General features: G+C 37.8%; 1 non-coding gene across 1 annotated transcript; it reads right to left on the reverse strand.

Moving 5' to 3' along the window:
* Window positions 1-22,631: 22,631 nt before the first annotated feature.
* Window positions 22,632-22,738, reverse strand: LOC114236495 (U6 spliceosomal RNA). The gene has a single exon (XR_003622439.1). It is a non-coding gene; the product is annotated as a U6 spliceosomal RNA (small nuclear RNA).
* Between the last annotated feature and the right edge of the window lie 653 nt (window positions 22,739-23,391).

The following is a 23,391-nucleotide window of genomic DNA, read 5'->3' on the forward strand; positions in this document are numbered from 1 at the left end:
TGCTGAGCTTTATGAGGAGATTCTTTCCCCCAGGGCAGGGGCACACATGGGAGACAGAGCCTGAGCTACTCAAGAAGGGAATATAATACATAAGGCAATCCAATACAGGGTGTCAAACTGCAGCAAAGGTGAGGCGAGTGTCCTGTGGACCAACATGGAGTGATGGAGCCCAAGAGGGGTGAAAAGGGCATTCATGCAGAGGGACATCCTGGCATGGGGAGGCAGCAGGGTGAGAAGGGCATCCACATGGGAAAGTTGGGGGTAACAGATTTGAGAGGTTGGTGACAAATAAGGGAATTGGTTAATGGGAGCCAAGTTTCTCACTGTCTGAAAAGTCAGATATAGAAAAGGAGAAAACTAGCACAAACCATGTAGTATTAAATGTGGTATAATCACATAGCTTTCAATAGGTAAATAAATAGCAAAATCAATGCAGAGGTAACTATGTGTGTGTGTGAGCATGCATATATACCTTTCCACCACTGACAGGGCTGGGTACAGCGACACCCCAATAATAATGAACACATCTAGTTCTTAAATCCCACTCTCCAGTAAAAGGAACTCAAACTTTTAGGGAAAAAAATGACTAATTTCAGGGCTGGAGCAGCAAGCCTCAGTAAGATAAGTCTAGAAGATCTTGTTTCCAGAAAGGAAATGTTCAAAGAATGATGGGGACATGTCCAGAAGAAACTGGAGCCAGCATGAATGAGCTCCCACTGGCCAAATCAGGAAAAATTTAAGCATCAAAGTAAACGATAACAGAGTATAATTCATTGAATAAAATAGGAAATCTCAAGTCCTTACAAATACAAAAAAATAAATGTATAAATTGAAAGTTTTTTTTAACGTAAAGGGATATTTACATAACTCAAAGTACCTCTCTCCACAAAACACACTTTGCAAAGCAGTGAAGAGTAACTTTACAGTAGAGAAATTTGGTGACACAACACAACCTTTCTCAATCAGGATACCACTTTTGAGTCAAAAAATACACATTTGGGTGATTATTTTCTCAATTTCTCCATGAATGGTACATTCTAAATGCATAAGAAATAAATGAATTCACTACATACAAGGAATGTCTTAGAGCAGGGCTTGGTAAAATACAGCCTGCAGGACAAATCCAGCCAGCTATCTTTTTTTGGTATTTATCATGAGCCAAGAATGACTTCTTACATTTTTAAATGGTCAAAAAGAAGTTAAAAGAAAAAAAAAAGAAGACGATTTTGTGATATGTGAATATTATATGAAATTCAAATCTCATCATCCATTAATAGAATTTTACTGAAAGGTAGCCAGAGTTATTTGTTTACACGTTATCTATGGCTCTTTCACCTTACAATGGCCTAAATTATTACTATCTGGCCATTTACAGAAAAAATTTGCCAAGCCCAGCCTTAAAATATTAGGGGTTAATTCTCTCAGAGAATCTTTGTTTGAAAAAAACTGGACCAAGGAGAACATTATCAGTAATGAAACAAAGTGAAATTGTGTGTCACCAAGTAGGATGCGTGAGTTAATGGATGTTCAATTATGTCAAATACTTTTTCTTCACCTAAAGTGATAAATTTTTTTAGTTTGTTAATTATATTGACTGATTTTAAAATGAAACAACCTTGCTTTCCTGAGAAAAACCCACTAGAGTATGGTGTGTTATCTTGTTTTAATATTGCTATATTTTCTAATATTTGATTAAGGATTATTATATGTCCATTTAATGAGGAATATTAGTCTTTAATTTTCTTGTAATGTTTTGTCTGCTTTTAGTGTGTGGCTAATTTGGGACTCAGAATGTTTGGCTGTGTCTCCTCCTGTTCTGTCTTCTGGAAGTTTATATAGAATTGGTATTATCTTTTCCCTCAATATTTGGTAGAATTTACTAATGAGTTTGTCTGAGTCTGAAACCATCTGAACTCTGGGGCATATTCCACCTCTTCTTTTTTTTTTTTTCTTTAATTTATTTATTTTATTTATTTTATTTTTGGCTGTGTTGAGTCTTCGTGGCCGCGCACAGGCTTTCTCTAGTTGCAGCAAGCAGGGGCTACTCTTCGTAGTGGTGAGCGGGCTTCTCATTGTGGTGGCTTCTCTTGCTGCGGAGCACAGGATCTAGGCACACAGGCTTCAGTAGTTCTGGCACACAGGCTCAGTAGTTGTGGCTCGCAGGCTCTAGAGCGCAGGCTCGGTAGTTGTGGCGCACGGGCTTAGCTGCTTTGTGGCATGTGGGATCTTCCTGGACAAGGGCTCGAACCCGTGTCCCCTACATTGGCAGGCGGATTCTTAACCACTGCACCACCAGGGAAGTCCCTCCACCTCTTCTTTAATGTGATTCTTTTCCTGTCTCAGGTAGTTTCTTCCTTCAATGTGTGCATGTCGGTCCTGGGCCAAAGACTTGAGAGACCACTCTGCAAATTTTTAGAGTTCTCTCTATGCAACTCCTTTCTTCCTGGTATTTGGCCCTGCTAGTCTGACTTAGCAGCCAAAATCCAACTCCATTTCCTCAAAGCATCAAGATCACCAGGCTCTGTTTTTGTTTCCCCCTTCCCACCTCTTCACTATGGCCTAAAAGCTCTCTCCAGGCAGTAAGCTGAGGCAATTATAGAGCTTGTATCATTTTTTTCTCTTCTGTTGGGGATGACTGTCTGAGCTGCCTGTTCTCCAAAGTCTGAGAAATGTTTCTTCTTCTTTTTTTTTTTTAACAACTTTATTGGAGTATAATTGCTTTACAATGTTGTGTTAGTTTTTGCTGTATAACAAAGTGAATCAGCTCTACGTATACATATATCCCCATATCCCCTCCCTCTTGCGTTTCCCTCCCACCCTCCCTATCCCACCCCTCTAGGTGGTCACAAAGCACCGAGCTGATCTCCCTTTGCTATGCGGCTGCTTCCCATTAACTATCTATTTTACATTTGGTAGTGCATATATGTCGATGCTGCTCTCTCACTTAGTGCCAGCTTACCCCTCCCCCTCCCCATGTCCTCAGGTCCATTCTCTACGTCTCTGTCTTTATTCCTGTCCTGCCCCTAGGTTCTTCAGAACCTTTTTTTTTTCTTAGATTCCATATATATGTGTTAGAATATGGTATTTGCTTTTCTCTTTCTGACTTACTTCACTCTGTATGACAGACTCTAGGTCCATCCACCTCACTACAAATAACTCCGTTTCATTCCTTTTCATGGCTGAGTAATATTCCATTGTACATATGTGCCACATCTTCTTTATCCATTCATCTGTCTATGGACACTTAGGTTGCTTCCATGTCCTGGCTACTGTAAATAGTGCTGCAGTGAACATTGTAGTACATGTCTCTTTTTGAATTATGGTTTTCTTAGGGTATATGCCCAGTAGTGGGATTGCTGGGTCGTATGGTAGTTCTATTTTTAGTTTTTTAAGGAACCTCTGTACTGTTGTCCATAGCAGCTGTATCAATTTATTTTCCCACCAACAGTGCAAGAGGGTTCCCTTTTCCCCACTCCCTCTCCAGTATTTATTGTTTGTAGATTTTTTGATGATGGCTATTCTGACCAGTGCAAGGTGATACCTTATTGTAGTTTTGATTTGCATTTCTCTAATGATTAGTGATGTTGAGCATCCTTTCATGTGTTTGTTGCCAATCTGTATATCTTCTTTGGAGAAATGTCTGGTTAGGTCTTCTGCCCATTTTTGGATTGGGTTGTTTGTTTTTTTGATATTGAGCTGCATGAGCTCCTTGTAAATTTTAGAGATTAATCCTTTCTCAGTTGCTTCATTTGCAAATATTTTCTCCCATTCTGAGGGTTGTCTTTTCACCTTGTTTATGGTTTCCTTTGCTGTGCAAAAGCTTTTAACTTTCATTAGGTCCCTTTTTTTTATTTTTGTTTTTATTTCCATTTCTCTAGGAGGTGGGTCAAAAAGGATCTTGCTGTGATTTATGTCATAGGCTGTTCTGCCTATGTTTTCCTCTAAGGTTTCATAGTGTCTGGCCTTACATTTAGGTCTTTAATCCATTTTGAGTTTATTTTTGTGTATGGTGTTAGGGAGTGTTCTAATTTCATTCTTTTACACGTATCTGTCCGGTTTTCCCAGCACCACTTATTGAAAAGGCTGTCTTTTCTCCATTGTATACTCTTGCCTCCTTTATCAAAGATAAGGTGACCATATGTGCGTGGGTTTATCTCTGGGTCTATCTGGGTTTATCTGGGTTTATCTCTTCGGGGTCTTTTGTGTTTCCATACAAACTGTGCAATTTTTTGTTCTAGTTCTGTGAAAAGTGCCACGGGTAGTTTGATAGGAATTGCATTGAATCTGTAGATTGCTTTGGGTAGTATAGTCATTTTCACAATGTTGATTCTTCCAATAACATGGTATGTCTCTCCATCTGTTTGTATCATCTTTAATTTCTTTCATCAGTATCTTATAGTTTTCTGCATACAGGTCTTTTGTCTCCTTAAGTAGGTTTATTCCCACATATTGTATTCTTTTTGTTGCAGTGGTAAATGGGAGTGTTTCCTTAATTTCTCTTTCAGATTTTTCATCATTAGTGTATAGGAAAGCAAGAGATTTCTGTGCATTAATTTTGTATCCTGCTACTTTACCAAATTCATTGATTAGCTCTAGTAGTTTTCTGGTAGCATCTTTAGGATTCTCTATGTATAGTATCATGTCATTTGCAAACAGTGACAGTTTTACTTCTTCGTTTCCAGTTTGGATTCCTTTTATTTCTTTTTCTTCTCTGATTGCTGGGGCTAAAACTTCCAAAACTATGTTGAATAATAGTGGTGAGAGTAGGCAACCTTGTCTTGTTCCTGATCTTAGTGGAAATGGTTTCAGTTTTTCACCATTGAGGACGATGTTGGCTGTGGGTTTGTCATATATGGCCTTTATTATGTTGAGGTAAGTTCCCTCTATGCCTACTTTTTGGAGGGTTTTTAGCATAAATGGGTGTTGAATTTTGTCAAAAGCTTTTTCTGCATCTATTGAGATGATCATATGGTTTTTCTCCTTCAATTTGTTAATATGGTGTATCATGTTAATTGATTTGCATATATTGAAGAATCCTTGCATTCCTGGGATAAACCCCACTTGGTCATGGTGTATGATCCTTTCAATGTGCTATTGGATTCTGTTTGCTAGTATTTTGTTGAGTATTTTTGCATCTGTGTTTTCTCAGTGATATAGGCCTTTAGTTTTCTTGTTTTGAGACATCTTTGTCTGGTTTTGGTGCCAGGGTGATAGTGGCCTCATAGAATGAGTTTGGGAGTGTTCCTCCCTGTGCTATATTTTGGAAGAGTTTGAGAAGGATGGGTGTTAGCTCTTCTATAAATGTTTGATAGAATTTGCCTGTGAAGCCATCTGGTCTTGGGCTTTTGTCTGTTGGAAGATTTTTAATCACAGTTTCAATTTCAGTGCTTGTGATTGGTCTGTTTATATTTTCTATTTCTTCCTGGTTCAGTCTCGGAAGGTTGTGCTTTTCTAAGAATTTGTCCATTGCTTCCAGGTTGTCCATTTTATTGGCATAGAGTTGCTTATAGTAATCTCTCATGATCCTTTGTATTTCTGCAGTGTCAGTTGTTACCTCTACTTTTTCATTTGTAATTCTGTTCATTTGTGTCTTCTCCCTTTTTTTCTGATGAGTCTGACTAATGGTTTATCAATTTTGTTTATCTTCTCAAAGACCCAGCTTTTAGTTTTATTGATCTTTGTTATCATTTCCTTCACTTCTTTTTCTTTTACTTCTGATCTGATCTTTATGATTCCTTTCCTTCTGCTAACTTTGGGGGTTTTTTGTTCTTCTTTCTCTAATTGCTTTAGGTGTAAGGTTAGGTTGTTTATTTGAGTTTTTTCTTGTTTCTTGAAATAGGATTGTATTGCTATAAACTTCCCTCTTAGAACTGCTTTTGCTGCATCCCATAGGTTTTGGGTCTTCGTGTTTTCACTGTCATTTCTTTCTAGGTATTTTTTTATTTCCTCAGTGATCTCTTGGTTATTTAGTAGTGTATTGTTTAGCCTTCATGTGTTTGTATTTCTTACAGTTTTTTTTCCTGTAATTGATATCTACTCTCATAGCATTGTGGTTGGAAAAGATACTTGATATGATATCAATTTTCTTAAATTTACCAAGGCTTGATTTGTGACCCACGGTATGATCTATCCTGGAGAATGTTCCATGAGCAGTTGAGAAGAATGTGTATTCTATTGTTTTGGGGTGGAATGTCCTATAAATACCAATTAAGTCCATCTTGTTTAATGTATCGTTTAAAGCTTGTGTTTCCTTATTTATTTTCATTTTGGATGATTTGTCCATTGGTGAAAGTGGGGTATTAAAGTCCCCTACTATGATTATGTTACTATCGATGTCCCCTTTTATGGCTGTTAGCATTTGACTTATGTATTCAGGTGCTCCTTTGTTCGGTGCATAAATATTTACAATTGTTATATCTTCTTCTTGGATTGATACCTTGATCATTATATAGTGTCCTTCTATGTCTCTTGTAGTAGTCTTTATTTTAAAGTCTGTTTTATCTGATATGAGAATTGCTACTCTAGCTTTCTTTTGATTTCCATTTGCATGGAATATCTTTTTCCATCCCCTCACTTTTAGTCTGTAAATGTCCCTAGTTCTGAAGTGGGTCTCTTGTAGACAGCATATATTCAGGTCTTGTTTTTGTATCCATTCAGCTAGTCTGTGTCCTTTGGTTGGAGCATTTACTCCATTTACATTTAAGGTAATTATCGATATTATGTTCCTAATACCATTTTCTTAATTGTTTTGTGTTTGGTTTTGTAGGTCTTTTTGTTCTCTTGTGTTTCCTTCCTAAAGAAGTTCCTTTAGCATTTGCTGTAAAGCTGGTTTGGTGGTGCTGAATTCTCTTAGCTTTTGCTTGTCTGTAAAGTTTTAATTTTTCCATCGAATCTGAATGAGATCCTTGCTGGGTAGTGTAATCTTGCTTGTAGGTTTTTCCCTTTCATCACTTTAAATATGTCCTGCCACTCCCTTGTGGCTTGCAGAGTTTCTGCTGAAAGATCAGCTGATAACCTTATGGGATTTTCCCTGTATGTTATTTGTTGCTTTTTCCTTGCTGCTTTTAATATTTTTTCTTTGTATTTAATTTTTAATAGTTTTATTAATATGTGTCTTGGCATGTTTCTCCTTGGATTTATCCTGTATGGGACTCTCTGCGCTTCCTGGACTTTTTTGACTATTTCCTTTCCCATATTAGGGAAGTTTTCAACTATAATCTCTTCCAGTATTTTCTCAGTCCCTTTCTTTTTCTCTTCTGCTTCTGGGACACCTATAGTGCAAATGTTGCTGTGTTTAATGTTGTCTCAGAGGTCTCTGAGACTGTCCTCAATTCTTTTCATTCTTTTTTCTTTATTCTGCTCTGTGCTAGTTATTGCCACTATTTTATCTTCCAGGTCACTTATCCATTCTTCTGCCTCAGTTATTCTGCTATTGATCCCTTCTAGAGAATTTTTAATTTCATTTATTGTGTTGTTCATCGTTGTTTGTTTGCTCTTTAATTCTTCTGGTCCTTGTTAAACTTTTCTTGTATTTTCTCCATTCTAGCTCCAAGATTTTGGATCATCTTTACTGTCATTACTCTGAATTCTTTTTCATGTAGACTGCCTATTTCCTCTTTATTTGTTTGGTCTGGTGGGTTTTTACCTTGCTCCTTCATCTGCTATGTATTTCTCTGTCTTCTCATTTTGCTTAACTTACTGTGTTTGGGGTCTCCTTTTCGCAGGCTGCAGGTTTGTAGTTCCCATTGTTTTTGGTGTCTGCCCCCAGTGGGTAAGGTTGGTTCAGTGAGTTGTGTAGGCTTCCTGGTGGAGGGGACTAGTGCCTGCATTCTGGTGGATGAGGCTGGATCTTGTCCTTCTGTTGGGCAGGACCGCATCTGGTGGTGTGTTTTGGGGTGTCTGTGAACTTAGTATGATTTTAGGCAGCCTCTCTGCTAATGGGTGGGGTGGTGTCCTTGTCTTGCTAGTTGTTTGGCATGGGGCATCCAGCACTGTGGCTTACTTTTCGTTGAGTGGAGCTGGGTCTTAGCACTGAGACTGAGATCTCTGGGAGATATCTCGCTGATTGATTTTAGGTGGGGCTGAGAGGTCTCTGATGATCCAGTGTCCTAAACTCAGCTCTCCCACCTCAGAGGCTCAGGCCTGACACCAAGCCAGAGCACCAAGACCCTGTCAGCCACATGGCTGGAGGATGGGCAAGTCAGAAAGGAATCAGGTTTCCAGCCCTGGGATGGTGGCCGACTTGGGATTGCGGCTCCACAGCTCCACCTCAGCGGCTGGCGTAGCTGCCCTGGGAGGTTCGGGGAATTGTTTCTGTAGGAGCCAATGTGTGCAGAGGCCTTGCACCTGACATGTAGGATTGGCTTTCCCAGCACAGAACTGCTGTGGGGACACACCTTGGCACTTGTGTGGAGAAGTGTTGCACACACCACCACTCAAATGTTTGTTCTTATAGTAGACTTTTCTAGTTGATTTCAGTTGGGAAAGTAAGTTGGCTTTTATTACATCCTCATAACCAAGAACAGAAGTCATGCAATATTGTTTTACATTTATGTAGCATCTTCCAAATTACAACCAAGGGATTTTTTTTATTGGTCAACAAACATTTTAAAAATACCCATTGAATAAACATTAGAAGAAATACAAAAATGCCCCACCTTTGACTGTTAGTTCAACGTTGGCACTCCAAAAAACTTCTTCCTTATTCTTTAATCATGGAAGAGCAATTTCAAGTTTAAAAAGTTTTGAGATTCCATGTAAAAAGCAAGATTTTGAAATTATTTAAAATGGAAGCAACTCATTGAATTGTTTCATGGTTTTTGTATGTATGTATTTGTATGAACAAAAACTAAAGTACATCTTCAATGATATTCTAAAACAAAAAATAAAAATTTAATTTACCACAAATTTTGAAGCTTATATTAAGAGATTCCATGTCATAAGAGAGTAAACAGGGAAAAATAATTAGTAGGCTTATTTCATTCATGTATACATATAATTTCTAGATACTGATATAATCTCTCTATTCCCTCTAAAAGAAGCAACATCCTCTTCTAAAGAAATAGACATTATACAATAATTCTGCTTTACCATGAAATTCTTCATTGATAAGAAGTTTTTCTTTTCTTTTCTGAATGTTTTCCCTCCTAACAGAGATATCTACAATAGAACACTAAATTTACTTATATTGAAATCATTACCATCATCTCATGAATTCTTTGTTATCAAATTTATTGGATTAACAGTTGTGTTCTCTTTAGATAATACTCGTGGCACATCCACAGTCTATTGAGAGCTGTTCTATTATAATAGTAGTAGTAGTGCCAGGAACAACCAGTTCAGAGCACCTCCTGAATTGTAGTTTCCAATTATGTAATTTTCCAACTGAATTTAATATTATAATTAGAATTCAGCAATTGATAACATCATGGAAGCTTTTTCATTTAAAAACTAGAACAATCTCACTCATAAAAGTGAGGTTTAGTAATCATACTAAGAGTCATATTCAGTAATCATACTAAGAATGAAAAAATCTGAACTGCCTTAAAAAGGAGCCACCTTTCTGGGAGTGTAACTGAGCAATATTCAATATTAGGAAGCAGGAGCAATGTTTGATATTAGGAAGCATTTTTCTAAGAAAGTCATATTAGGAAATACATAGCTATAGTGTGAATGATGAAAGAGAAAAATACAGGAGAACAAAAATATTTTGTCTTATTTTGATAAATATTAAGCAGGAACATTCACTAAGAAAAATATCAACTTGAAAATAAATGAGAAAATGCAATGGGTACTTAGGCAAGGGAAGAAAACAGCTAACTTTGTTTGCTGTTAAATATAAAGCATAAATATGATGGTGCTGAAGGATAATTTTACAGTACACACATAGCAAATATATGTTATTTCATACAGTAATTCACATTTCTCTTATATTATAGCGTTGAGTGACATCATGAATCTCTCCTCTTCAAAATGCTGAATTTTTCAAAAACCCTTAGTGTTGCCCCTCAACCCTGCCCCTAGACACAGGCAAAGAGGGTTCTGCTTTGGGCTCTATACTTCAGAGAGTCCACATATTATAAACAAAATAAAAGAACAAATACAGTTACTAAAGAACATGTGGGCACTTCTGCACATGGGATCCAGCTCCCAGTGCCAGCAAGATGTGACCTGGAACTCCAAATATCATCTCTTATTTCTGAAACTGTTCAGACCCCAGTAAATATTTCTCATATCTTAGTCCATATGCCCATCTGAACACCAAGAAGATTTGTAGATTGTGCATTTGCTGATATCAGAAATAGGGTAACGTTTTCGTTGCGTTGGAGAGGATGTAGGTGATGGCAGTGCTTAGGTAAAAGACAGGCTAATTAAGTTAAAAATTCTTTCTCCCATATAGTATGAACACAGTCAATCCTTTTATTGTTAATTTTTATTTTATATTGGAGTAGAGTTGATTAACAATGTTGTGTTAGTTTCAGTGTATAGCAAAGTGATTCAATTATACATATACATGTATCTATTCTTTTTCAAATTCTTTTCCCACTTAGGTTATTACAGAGTATTGAGCAGCATTCCCTGTGCTATACAGTAGGTCCTTGTTGGTTATCTATTTTAAATATAGCAGTGTGTACATGTCAATCCCAAACTCCCAATCTGTCCCTCCCCCCACCCACCCTTCCCCACGGTAACTATAAATTCATACTCTAAGTCAGTGAATCTGTTTCTGTTTTGTAAATAGCTCATTTGTATCAGTTTTTTTTTTAGATTCTGCATATAAGTGATATCATATGATATTTGTCTTTCTCTGTCTGACGTCTTCACTTAGTATGATAATCTCCAGGTCCATCCATGTTGGTTCAAATGGGATTATTTCATTCTTTTTAATGGCTAAGTAATATTCCATTGTATATATGTACCATATCTTCTTTACTCATTCATCTGTCAATGGACATTTAGGTTACTTCCATGCACTGCAATGAGCATTGGGGTGCATATATCCTTTCGAACTGTGGTTTTCTCTGGAAATATGCCCAGGAGTGGGATTGCTGGATCATGTGGTAGCTCTATTTTTAGTTTCATAAGGAACCTCCATACTTTTCTCCATAGTGACTCTACCAATTTATATTCCCACCAACAGTGTAGGAGGTTTCCCTTCTCTCCACACCCTCTCCAGCATTTATTGTTTGTAGACTTTTTGATAGTGGCCATTCTGACTGGTGTGAGGTGATATCTCATTGTAGTTTTGATTTGTATTTCTCTAATAATTAGTGAGGTTGAGCATCTTTTCTTGTGCCTCTTGGCCATCTGTATGTCTTCTTTGGAGAAATGTTTATTTAGGTCTTCTGCCCATTTTTGGATTGGGTTGTCTGTTTGTTTGTTCGTTTGATATTGAGCTGCATAAGCTGTTTGTATATTTTAGAGATCAATCCCTTGTTGGTCACATCATTTGCAAGTATTTTCTCCCATTCTGTGGGTTGTCTTTTCGTTTTGTTTATGATTTTCTTTGCTGTACAAAAGCTTTGAAGTTTAATTAGGTCCCATTTGCTTATTTCTGTTTTTATTTCCATTACTCTAGGAGATGGATCAAAAAAGATATTGCTGCAATTTATGTCAAAGAGTGTTCTACCTATGTTTTCCTCTGAGAGTTTTATATTATCTAGTCTTACATTTAGGTCTTTAGTCCATTTTGAGTTTATTTTTCTGTATGGTTTAAGAGAATGTTCTGATTGCATTCTTTTACATGTAGCTGTCCAGTTTTCTCAGCACCACTTATTGAAGAGACTGTCTTTTCTCTATTGTATATTCTTGCCTCCTTTGTCATAGATTAATTGACCATAGGTGTGTGGGTTTATTTCTGGGCTTTCTATCCTGTTCCATTTATCTATATTTCTGTTTTTGTGCCACTACCATACTGTTTTGATGACTGTAGCTTTGTGGTATAGTCTGAAATCAGGGCGCCTAATTCCTCCAGCTCGGTTTTTCTTTCTCAGGATTGTGTTGGCTATTCAGGGTCTTTTGTGTCTCCATAAAAATTTTTAAATTTTAAGATTTTTTTTTGTTCCAGTTCAGTGAAAGATGCCATTGGTAATTTGATAGGGATTGCATTGAATCTGTAGATTGACTTGGATAGTATAGTCATTTTGACAATATTGATTCTTCCAATCCAAGAACATGGTATATCTTTCAATTGTTTCTGTCATCTTCGATTTCTTTCATCAGCCTCTCATAGTTTTCAGGGTACAGGTCTTTTGTCTCCTTAGGTAGGTTTATTCCTAGGTATTTTATTCTTTTTTATTCTTTGTTGTTAGTGTATAGAAATGCAAGAGATTTCTGTGTATTTATCTTGTATCCTGCATCTTTACTGAATTCATTGATGAACTGTAGTAGTTTTCTGGTAGCATCTTTAGGATTTTCTATGTATATATAGTATCATGTCATCTGGAAACATTAACATTTTTACTTCTTCTTTTCCAATTTGGATTCCCTTTATTGCTTTTTCTTCTCTGATTGCTGTGGCTAGGACTTCCAAAACTATGTTGAATAAAAGTGGCACGAGTGGACATCCTTGTCTTATTCCTGATCTTAGAGGAAATATTTTCAGCTTTTCACCTTTTAATATGATGTGAGCTGTAGGTTTGTCATATATGGCCTATATTATGTTGTGGTATGTTCCCTCTGTGCCCACTTTCTGGAGAGATTTTATCATAAATTCGTGTTGAATTTTGTCAAAAGCTTTTCCTGCATCTGTTGAGATGATCATATTATTTATTTATTTATTTATTATTATTATTTTTTGGCTGAATTGGGTCTTCATTGCTGTACGCAGGCTTTCTCTAGTTGTAGCGAGTTGGGGCTACTCTTTGTTGTAGTGTGCAGGCTTCTCATTCTGGTGGCCTCTCTTGTTGCAGAGTATGGGCTCTACGTGTGTGGGCTTCAGTAGTTGCAGCATGCGGGCTCTGTAGTTGTGGCTCATGAGCTCTAGAGCGCAGGCTCAGTAGTTGTGGTGCATGGGCTTAGTTCCTCCATGGCATGTGGGCTCTTACCGGACCAGGGCTTCAACCCATGCCCCTGCATTGGCAGGCAGATTCTTAACCACTGCACCACCAGGGAAGTCCCAATCATATGATTTTTATTTTTCAATTTGTTGATATGGTGTATCACACTGATTGATTTGTGGAAGTTAAAAAATCCTTGAATCCCTGAGATAAATCCCATTTGATTATGGTTTACAATCCTTTTAATGTATTATTGGATTCAGTTTTTTAGTATCTTGTTGAGGGTTTTTGCGTCTATGTTCATCAGTGATATTGGCCTGTAATTTTCTTTTCTGTGTGTTATCTTTGTCTGTTTTGGGTATTAAGGTGATGGTGGCCTCATAGAATGAGTTTGGGAGTGTTCCTTCCTCTACAATTTTTTGGAATAGTTTCAGAAGGATAGGTGTTAACTCTTCTCTAAATATTTGGTAGAATTCCCCCGTGAAGCTATCGGGTCCTAGACTTTTGTTTGTTGGGAGTTTTAAATCACAGTTTCAACATTTCAGTACTTGTTTTTGGTCTGTTCATATTTTCTATTTCCTCCTGGTTCAGTCTTGGGAGATTGTACCTTTCTAGGAATTTGTCCATTTCTCCTAGACTGTCCATTTTAGTGGCATATAGTTGCTTGTAGTAGTAGTCTCTTATGATCCTTTTGCATTTCTGTGGTGTCCATTGTAACTTCTCCTTTTTCATTTCTAATTCTATTGATCTGAGCCCTCTCCCTCTTTTTCTTGCTGAGTCTCACTAAAGGTTTATCAATTTTGTTTATCTTTTTGAAGAAGCAGCTTTTAGTTTCGTTGATCTTTTCTATTGCTTTCTTCATCTCTATTTCACTTATTTCTGCTCTGATCTTTACGATTTCTTTCCTTCTACTAACTTTGGGTGTGGTTTGTTATTCCTTCTCTAGTTGCTTTAGGTGTAAGTTTAAGTTGTTTATTTAAAAAATTTTTTGTTTCCCGAGGTAAGATTATATTGCTATAAACTTCCCTCTTAGAACAGCTTTTGCTGCATCCCATAGGTTTTGAATCATCGTTCTTTCGTGTTCATTTGCCTCTAGGAATTTTTAAATTTCCTCTTTGATTTCTTCAGTGATCCATTGGGTTTTTAGTAGCATATTGTTTAGCCTCCACGTGTATGTGTTTCTTACAGTTTTTTTTTTTTCTTGTAGTTGATTTCTAATCTTATAGTGTTGTGGTCAGAAAAGATGCTTGATATGATTTCAATTTTCTTAAATATACCGAGGCTTGATTTGTGACCCAAGATGTGATCTATCCTGGAGAATGTTCCATGTGCACTTGAGAAGAATGTGTATTCTGCTCCTTTTGGATGGAATGCTTTATAAATATCAGTTAAACCCATCTGGTCTAATATGTCATTTAAGGCCCATGTTTCCTTGATTTTCTGTCTGATGATCTGTCCATTGATGATAGTTGGTTGTTAAAGTCCCCCACTATTACTGTGTTACTGTAGATTTCTCCTTTTATGGCTGTTAGTATTTGCCTTATATATTGAGGTGCTCCTATGATGGGTGTGTTTATAGTTGTAAGTGTTATATCTTCTTGGCTTTATCCTTTGATCATTATGTAGTGTCTCTTGTAACAGTCTTTATTTTAAAGTCTTTTTAGTCAATTCTTGAATAATGAAGTACCATTTTCTAGTAGTGTCAAGCATCTGTCCTAACTTTTCTGTGTGTTTCAATTTGTGGTTTTGCAACTACTCATGAATTAGCAGAGAACTCATATCAGCTGCAGATGGTGGCTGAAGAACAGTTTGTAGTACTCTACAAATCATTTTACTGTTAAATTTAAATATATGTGGAACTAGATATAAAATACATGAAGCATAAAATCCTTTAAATGGCAACTAGATGAACATTGAACTCTAAAATTGTGAGTAGTGTTACTTTAATCAAAATGTTTAATAAAATTTAAGTAAATTTTCAAAATAAATTTTCAAAATAATGTCAGCTTTATTTAAATAATTTTGTGTTAGTTTTTATTATTTAGATAATTTTAATTTTTAATAGTCTAAAAGAAAAAAGTTTTTAAAAATACATATAAATGCTTTAATGTTTCACTGAAACACAATAAACATTCAGAAAGTACACATAGTGTAGTTCTGTGAATTTTAATAAACTGCACAGCTAAATAGCCAGTATCTAGATGAAGAAAGAGAACACTGTCTGCAACTACGAGTTGCATAATGCTTTCTTCCAGTCACTATCCCCTTCCCAAGATTACCATTATTACATCATTACAATCCCTTCATCTTTTACATAGAACATATAATATCAATAATTATGAGAGTAATATTCCCTCATATTCACAGGTGCCACCAAGACTCAAGAGGAGGGGATTATATGGGGCATATGTGCCAGGGAGTGGAAGTCATGGAGAGCATCTTAGAATTTTGCCCACTATAGTAGGCTATCCATTTTCAGATGCTATCTATTTTATAGAAATATGTAATAAATATTTATATTTTAAAGTAAGTTCCTCAAGATCAGACACATAATGGGTCATAAAGCTGAGGCCGGAATGCAAGTATTCTAGCACAAGATCCAGTGATCTTTCTAGTATATTAAGCTAGGCTCACCCTGTTAATTGTCTTCCAAATGTCTTTCTGTTTGTCTATTTATTAACACATTTTAAATATGGCAACTGGCACTAACAGTTTTAGGAGTATGGGGATTTTCTTTAAAAAACAATTGTGTAGACCTTCCATGTTAGAGAGCTAATACTTCTATTTAATCAGGCTGAAGTTAATAATCACAATTCATACTGAATAACAGATATTGTTAAATAACTCTGCACTTTCAACTACTCAGAGACCCAGAAAATCCAGGTTGGGCACTGCTCTAAATGGCATCTGTCCTTTAGAGAGTAAAATGGATTCACATCTCTTGTTTTAGTCTGAATTCATGTGACTTTTAGTGTTTGTCCCCCATGAATTAAAGGATCTCAGATGCTATGCCTCCTCAAAAATAGTTTTTTAGCAATCATGGCAAATAATCTTCTCCTATTTAAAATATTATAGGACAATTATCTATAACATTTTATACAAGACACGTGGACTGACAGGCTTGCAAAATGTGGCCTGAGCAATGTCCTACCTAATGCAGGCTCCAGTTGATGAATATAAGAATGGGCGTTTGCTTACTGCAGGGGTTAGAATCAGATGCTCTAAGTGGTGCTTCCAGCCTCATTCTGCAAGAACCTACCCAACGGGAGACTTGAGGCACTGCCGAGACCACTGGAACCAACTCTTTCATCCCACACAAGTTCCCAGCCATTCTTGTCTGCCAAAATAAGAAGGTAATAATTGGGGTAGGAGACTGGCAGCCAAGCCCAGAGAATTCATAACAGGTTCACTCTGCCAAGATGCGAAATATGCTGAGGTATCTCAGATGCTCCCTGAAGTAGCCTCGGAAAACGCTATTCACTTACCCTCATCTAGAAACCACAGCTTCTTCTTGTAGAAAGTTCTGTGGCTGAAGCTGGCAGTGGTTAAGTTTCCACACAGCAAAGAGAGTAAATAAATGCAATATTTGCTTTTTTAAAAGTTAACTAAAACTGCTGATTTCCAGCTGCGGGTAGAAAAATATAATTGTCAAGATTTCCCTAGGAAAATTGAGATTCTTGTATTTCATGAAATCGATAGTGTTAATCTACTTAAAAGTATTAACCAACACACCGAAAGCATCAGAGTAGGCATAAAAGAGGTCTTTTTGAAAATAAGTAAAGCATTGTTGAAGAATTATGGCTCTTCTTCCCATTGATTTCCATTCTCTGCAATAACCAGAGACTTCTAGAGTTGGAAGGAATCTTAGGGATCATTTAGGCCTCCTGTGGCCCTTTTTCTGAGCAAGAAAAAGAGATCCAGAGATGTAAGATAACTTACTCAAATTCACAGCACTAGGTCCTGGTAAGTTCAGAGCTAGGGCTTAATTCTGGTATCACCAAATCAGCATCAGGGCATAGGTACACTCTTTTCAAATAATGTCCTGCCGTCAGTCCAACTGAGGACCCCACCCTCTGCCCACCATGTGTCCCTTTACAGTGAACAGCTAACACTTGAACACTTGAAACTACTTGTTTTCCTCTGTGGCTCAAACACAACTTCCCTTGTAATCTAAACTCCAGTCCCCCTCTTTCACTTTCTCAGTAGATGCCAAAGCCAAGGTGACATAAAGTTTCTCTTTCCTTAACAAACTGTGTTTTATCAAGAGCGGCCACAGCCCTGCTGGTTCTGATGTCAGCAGCTCCAGCATTCTGGGGAACCTTCTGAGCTTCTGCCAAGAACCCTCGAGATCTGTCAAAATTGTATCTCCTTTAGAACGAGTTCTGAAAACATCCCAGGTCTTCTGAACAAATTTCCCAACAGTTTAATTCCCCACAAGATAACAAGTCTTCCAGATAATTTCTCTGTAGCTCTATTTCACATTAAATGTTGCCATTACTTCTTGCTTCAATCCTATTGTTTTTCGTTTTACATGAACCCTTTTAGTTCTTCCCCTCACTACTATCTAATTATCTTTCTTTCTTTGAGATTCCCACCAGTTTAATATAATGAGGTCCAACTTTTTTCTGCTCTGAAACACCATTGGTCCCAGTGGGAATTCTCAACCTGAGATTTCAGGAGACCTAGCAACTGTTAGAAATTTTATACAAAACAATTTGTATATGTGCATATTTGCTTTTATCTAAAGAATTAATCACAGCTTTAATTAGAATCTCAAAAGACTGATGCATAGAAAAAGGTTGAGATCGATTATTCTATGAAATCAGACCCACACAAGGCACTCATTTCTTGCCTCTGTGACTCTTTTTGTCCCTCTTTCCATTAGTTACAGCCCCTCCCATTCCCCACTGCCCACACACCTCAAGTACTCATCAGCCTGTAGCATGGAATACACATGGCCCTCATTTCTCTGTGGCATATGTAAGCATCAAAAAGGATCACTGCTAGTTTAGCCCAAAACTATGTGTTAATGATTCACTGTAGGATGATTATGACTAAAAGGGACACTCTCTACAGGCCAATACTCTTTGGTTGATAAATAAAGTCAGGTGATGGATCACAGACTGCACACATTCTGGGAGGAGGCACTATCTTGGTTGTTATGCATTTTGCAAATAGTCAAGGTAATACTGCTAAAATTAGAGCCCAGAAATAGCTCTCAAATATACATTCATTAGTGTAGAACTACAATGCTCAATGCACAAACTTAAGATGGAATGCGGGGGAGGGGAGGGAGGGGAGGAGGGGAGCCTGGGTTACTCAAAAAAGACTTGAGTTGCAGCCATAGGAGTACAGTGCCAAATCTAGCCAGTGGAATAAACATGCTGCTTTTCTGGTGAAGTATTTCCCAGTTGTGTGCTGTTCTTAGGGAATGATATGCTGGCTATAAAGTATGCAGTTCTAATTAACTTTCAAAGCAATTTTCAGAAAGCAGCAAACTGAGGAAAGATTGTATATAAGCTGGAACTTTGCTTATTTATTACTTTGATGAATGTAAAGACAGATACTATATTTCCCCAGTAGAAATTATTATCAACACTGTATCAATATAATATTGAATGACATCCCAGCCAAAGGCCTCTTTTTATTTACTTCAGAGTGAAAATAAGAAAAGCATGAATAACCTGTTAATATATCCATGACTGATTAGTTGCCTGGTATTCAGGAAACCAGTTATGAATATCAGCTTCTGCTGTAACAAAATGTTCCAAATTTATTGCTTCAGTATGAAACCAATGTAATGAATCACATGCCTTACACGGACAAATGTCAGAAAATAAAGGTGGTTTCAATACATTGTTATTACTAGAAGAATAATTTGAACAAACACTCCAAGTTTTGAATGTTTCTGGTAGGTGAGAAACTTTGAATATGTGCAACTCTTTAAATGAGATTCAAGGTCACCTTACAACAACGGGCTGTAATCGATATTCTGGGCATTTGTAGTTCTCCACGATGCTACACCAAAATAGAAGTTACAATGACTTTTCACTATGTGTTGCCAAATGCCGGACATTGAACACTGCTATTAGAAGCAAAGTTGGGATCTCAGTAAGTTTTTAAGGAGACCGTGGTATCCATTTTGTGATATTTAGGGCAGAAATTTAATTTTGGGTGTTGTTATCTGACTCTGTCTAGTCAGCAAAATAAATATGCAGTTGATTTATGAAAGATTAAAAAAAACCCTTAATGGGCATTGCATGATTTCTTCAAACAATAAATGGATTTGAATGTAGGCTAAATTCAGAGACCGTATTTTGCACCATTTCAATGGCTACAATTCCATGGTAGGCATGGGGAAAAAGATCTATTTTGCTACTACAGATAGTGTCTACCCTGAGGTATTGAGTTACCATGCAATGATGAATATTTCTAAGACCTTGAGCTTTACTGAACATCTGCTTTTCACAACCACATTTTAAGGGGAAAAAAATCTAAGAGACTGAAAAAACATACAAAATCCCCAGGACAGGAGAATTTTCCTTCTCATCTCTTCCATAAACCAGGACCAGATTCCAAATTGAAACCACTGATCACATGAGGACATTTTCAAAGGTGCTGCTTTGCATCGGTCTTTTGTGAAGCACAATTTGGGGGCGAAGGTGAGTGTGGTTTGGAGAACACCCTGTAACAATCAGAGTTCCCAAAACAGAGCAGAGGGAGGCCAAAGGGATCAGACAAATAAACTCCTCTCCCTCTCTTCAGGGGTCAAGCAGATCTTGTTTCATGTCTAAGATGTACACACTGAGTTCTTAGTCTCTTGCTATATAAGGTGGTAAAAGAGTTGGAGTCACCTACACAGAAAAATCTGCAGACACAACACTGGCTTTCAGTCGAGTAAAAGATGTGACAGCCAGCCTGCCTTCCATGGATGAAAAAAATGCATGTCCTGTCTTACCATAAAGTCAAGGGACTTTCCCCCTTTCACAGATTATGTAACACTTTCCTGCAAAGTGGGGTACACTGCCGATTTCATGTAGTGATGAGATGAAAGCCCATCCAGTGATTCCTGTAGACATGAGCTGGTCACACAGCTCTCCTTCACTATGCAGTAAAAAAGAACCCTGCCTGAGTTATCGCTGAAAATATTTTCCCCTTAGATATAAATTTCTTGAGTCACCTATTCTGAAAGGTCTGTCATGTTTTATATGTCCAAGAGATTTCACTGAGCAAAAATTTAATGGTTTGAGACAGATACAGCTACCAATATAAAATCAGAGTAACATTCTATTACCTCTTTACTTCTTGTTCAGTTAGGAACACAATTATATCTAAATTCTAATACTATAATAGTGATATAGTCATATCAGTTGTGGGATAGTGACTCCCCAAAAAAGCCAAAAGAATGAAGACTCATAGAACTGCTAAAATGGTTTGGTGGCCTTCAGTTTTAGAGAAGAGGGAAAAGGTGTTTGCCAGAAGCCTCAGGGCTTTCTCCTCCATCATCGATTTCCCCTTTCTACTGGAACTTTCCCATGAATATGCAGCCATGTTCTGGGGACTTCCTGTTATTTAAAAAATGATAACAGCTCCCTTCCAACCCCTTTATTTCCCCTTAAGCGCCACCATATTCCTCTGCTACCTTCACAGCAAAACCTCTAGAAAGAGTTGTCTGTAGAGGTTGTCCTGTCTCATCTCAGCATCTCCCCTCCACTCTGCACTCACACATCACTTCCAGCCACGCTGCGGAGGCTGTTCTTGTCACGTCCTCAGGGGTCTTCATGTCGCTGCCACCTGGTTGTTTTTGGGGTTTTTTTAAATTTTATTTATTCATTTATTTATTTATGGCTGTGTTGGGTCTTTGTTTCTGTGCGAGGGCTTTCTCTAGTTGTGGCAAGTGGGGGCCACTCTTCTTCACGGTGCGCGGGCTTCTCACTGTCTCGGCCTCTCTTGTTGCGGAGCACAAGCTCCAGACGTGCAGGCTCAGTAGTTGTGGCTCACGGGCCCAGCTGCTCCGCGGCATGTGGGATCCTCCCAGACCAGGGCTCGAACCCGTGTCCCCTGCATTGGCAGGCAGATTCTCCACCACTGCGCCACCAGCCACCTGGCTTTTATCCTTCTCTATGATTTATGTAAGAGCAAAATGGATATGTATTAAGAATCATTTTTGTAGCTATCTTTTCATTGCCTGCTATTATATGACAAAAAGAATTCAAAAAAATCTTCAAGGGTTGACTGTATGTTGAACACTGTTATAGACATCAAAAGAATACTAAAAATAATTTTCCCAGTAAGTTTTCTTCTATTTAAAAAGGCAAAATAGGGGCACCTACTAAAATATAAGAGCAATTATCAATTATATCCACAAAAGTAAAATGATAAAAACAGTACAGTTAATGTGTGTTCAAGTCAAATAGAATAAAGGATTAAATGGAAGTACAGAGGAAGTCAGTAAGCTCAGGCAGTCTTTCTGAAACAATTGACTTTTGACCAGGACTAGGAGGTAGTAAAAGGGAAGAAAATAAACTCCTTTACTAAACACCTGACATTAAATTCCAAATAGTATACTATTCTATTTCCATTCAACTGATTCCCATATTTTCCTCAGGATTCAGCCTAAACAGCTGAAACCTGTCTGAATCCTTCCCTGCCACTAAGCCTCATACCTTCTCTATTGCTTCACTGTATATACTACATTATATTCACCTCGTAATGTGTCTGTCTCCCCCATTGGTCTGTAAGCTCTTTTTCCTCCTTTACCCATAGTGACAACCAAGCAGCAACTGGCATTTTTTTTTTTGGCCATGCCATGCACTATGTGGGATCTTAATTCCCCAACCAGGGATCCAACCCATGCCCCCTGCAGTGGAAGAGAAGAGCCTTCACCACTGGACCACCAGAGAAGTCCCCCTTTTTAAAAAAATTTTTATTTAAATTTTTTTTTTTGCAAATGGCATTTAGCAGCTGACCAACAACTGCTTGTTGTATGACTCTTAATGCCCACAACAGCCCTGAGATGAAATCGTTATTAATGATTAATATCCTTATTAATGTTACAGAGAAGAAAACAGAGAACCCGAGAGGTTAAAGAGATCCTAACTCTTACGAAGCTGAATTTATGACTTTATGTCTTTATGTCAACCCCAAGACTTTGGACCTAAAGCCCAAGCCTAGTTTACCATCCCATGTTGTCATCTCAGCAAGTGTTGCTCGAAAATAGCAGGCAACTAATTCCAGGGATATAGGCAGGAAATAGTAAATGGAACGTGAGAGTCAGACATCAGAGTGATTTGTTTAAAGCACAGGGGCCCTGTCGAAAAATCATGGAAACTGTTGCTTCTTCTCATGTTTTGCCATAAGCATTATGTTCTCGCACTCTCTGCCTTCTTTCTGGGTTACCTCAGTAACCTCCATAAATTCAGTTGTCATCTGTGTACTGATGATTCCAAACCACATACCTCTAGTTCAGACTGCTTTCGTGAGGCTCTGAACCATATCCGTCAGCCCCTAGATATCTCCCTGGATGCCTCTGTATATAGGCCACTTAACCTGATGGGGAAGCTTAAGAGTCTCCATATATATATATATTTATATTTAACACTCAACAAATGCCATTTCTTTATTATTAATATCAAAAATATGGAATGCTTCACAAATTTGCGTGTCATGCTTGCGCAGGGGCCATGCTAATCATCTCTGTATTGTTCCAATTTTAGTATATGTGCTGCCGAAGCAAGCACGCCATATATTTTTAAAGCCTATCACATTTAAAAAATTAGACTAGATCGGTGTGTTCCTGAGGAAATTATTGGGATGGATGATGCATGTTACAGAAGTCAGTTTTGTTTGTATAGAGACACTTCATATGTTACTAAAATCCCACCCTAATTTTTCCCAGCTTAATTTTCAGGACATCTCATGTTCAGCTGTGTGGTCTAATCACATCTAACTACTTATCTTCCCTGACCGCGCCCACACTTCTATGTTCCAATGCTCCTGCCATGTTGTCTACGTAGATGATACACCGCTCACCCTCATTCTATCAGTCAGGTTCCAGCAGAAAAATGGAAACTGCACTAAGGTGTTGCAGTAGAGGGATTTAGTATAGAGATCAGCTTACACATGCTCTGAAGGCCTAAAAAAGCACCAAGAGGATACTGAGGTCATCCAGAAGTGATAACTGCAGAGACAGCTCCAACTAGGTCTAAGGGAACAAAAAGGCAGAGATTGGGAGTATTAGAGCCAAGGAGCTTGAGGGAGAGATTATCATAGAGTTGATACTCAGACCTCTGGCGGGGGGGGGAGCCACCTGGCTGCCGCCGGAACTGCAGGAACTGAGACACGGGGCCTGTGGAGCCAGAGTGCGGAACCCTGGGGAGCGGGTACCAAGCAG

This window comes from Balaenoptera acutorostrata, chromosome 5 (assembly GCF_949987535.1).
Source record: "Balaenoptera acutorostrata chromosome 5, mBalAcu1.1, whole genome shotgun sequence".
Lineage (NCBI taxonomy): Eukaryota > Metazoa > Chordata > Mammalia > Artiodactyla > Balaenopteridae > Balaenoptera > Balaenoptera acutorostrata.